At 40.4% G+C, this 1,585-nt stretch overlaps 1 non-coding gene across 1 annotated transcript; it reads right to left on the reverse strand.

Annotated features, from left to right (window-relative positions):
• Positions 1-559: 559 nt before the first annotated feature.
• On the reverse strand, positions 560-666 carry LOC128294998 (small nucleolar RNA R71). Its single transcript, XR_008285305.1, has one exon. It is a non-coding gene; the product is annotated as a small nucleolar RNA R71 (small nucleolar RNA).
• Positions 667-1,585: the final 919 nt, after the last annotated feature.

Genomic DNA, 1,585 nt, shown 5'->3' on the forward strand with positions numbered 1-1,585 from the left:
GACCATTACTTTTTGATAGTGAGATCGATCTCACAGCTCGCAGAAACCGAAGAGAAATAAGGTGAAGCTTAAGATACATAGAGGAAGAGCAAGAGGACGATATTCAAACCACAACCGATGAGATGGCTAAAAATCAGGAAAATCCGCTACTTCCTGCAATTGTTGCTGATCCAGTAAATCAGAATCTTGCCCGCACACTATGTATGATTATGCTAAACTGAATTTAACAGGAACTGAGTCAAGTATAGTTAAGCCTGCTATTACTGCAAATAATTTTGAACTAAAACCTAACAAGATTCAAATGATACAGGAAATTTTTCAGTTTGATGGTTTGCAGGATGAGGATCCAAACAATCACTTGCCGAATTTTCTACAGTTTTGTGACACATTTAAAATCAATGGCGTTTCTAATGATGCCATTTGTCTTCGGTTATTTCATTTTTCATTAAGGAATAAGGCTAAACAGTGGTTGAACTCGTTACCACGAGGGTCAATCACTACTTGGGAACAAATGACCGAAAAGTTTTTACTAAAATATTTTCTGTAGGCTAAAACGGCTAAATTAAGGAATGATATCTCTTCTTTTGTGCAGATGGATCTAGAAACACTCTACGATGCATGGGAGAGATACAAGGATCTGTTCAGAAGGTGGCCTCGCCATGGGCTACCACTTTGGCTACAGGTTCAAACTTTTCACAATGGCCTGAATCGTTTAACTAGACAGATGGTTGACGCAGCAGCTGGTGGGACTACAATAATAAGAGACCTGAGGATGCTTATGAATTTATAGAAGAGATGTCACTGAATAATTATCAGTGGCAAGTCATGAGGACAAAGCCAACGTAAGTGGCTGGTATTTTTAACATCAATTCGGTCACCATGCTCTCTAATCAGGTAGAACTTTTGAATAGAAAAATTCAAAGTTTTCTTGGTTCTTCACAGGTTCGCCTAGTAATGCAATGCAATGCAAGTGGAGGAGGGATGAGCAATTCAGAATACCCATCTTATGACCACATCATGGAAAACGAGCAATTAAATTATATGGGTAATAATCCTCGACCTCAAAATAATCCTTATAGTAACATTTACAGTTCAGGATGGAGGAACCACCCAAATTTTTCATGGGGAGGCCAAGGGAATCAGACACCACCACCACCTCCAGGCTTCCGACAACCACCTTACCAACAGGAAAAGAAGCCGAACCTTGAGGAGATGCTAACAAAGTTTATCTCGGTGTCAGAAACTCGCTTTCAAAATACGAAACAACACTGAGGAATCAATAGGTGTCGATCCAAGGGCTCGAAACTCAAATAGGCCAACTCGCCAAATTGATTTCTAAACGACCACAAGGTAGCCGACTGACTAACACTGAATCTAACCCAAGAGAACAATTCAATGCAATTACTATCCAAGACGAGGAAGGGTTAGTTGAACCTAAACCAGAACCAAGGCAAGGAATTGTGGTAAGTAAAGGTAAAGGCGAGGTAGACCACAGTGAGCAGAAACCGGTAAGTAAAGAGTACAGACCATGAGTGCCATACCCCAATGCGACAAGGAAAGACTGGACAAATGAACAATTTGGTAA

This window comes from Gossypium arboreum, chromosome 6 (assembly GCF_025698485.1).
Source record: "Gossypium arboreum isolate Shixiya-1 chromosome 6, ASM2569848v2, whole genome shotgun sequence".
NCBI lineage: Eukaryota > Viridiplantae > Streptophyta > Magnoliopsida > Malvales > Malvaceae > Gossypium > Gossypium arboreum.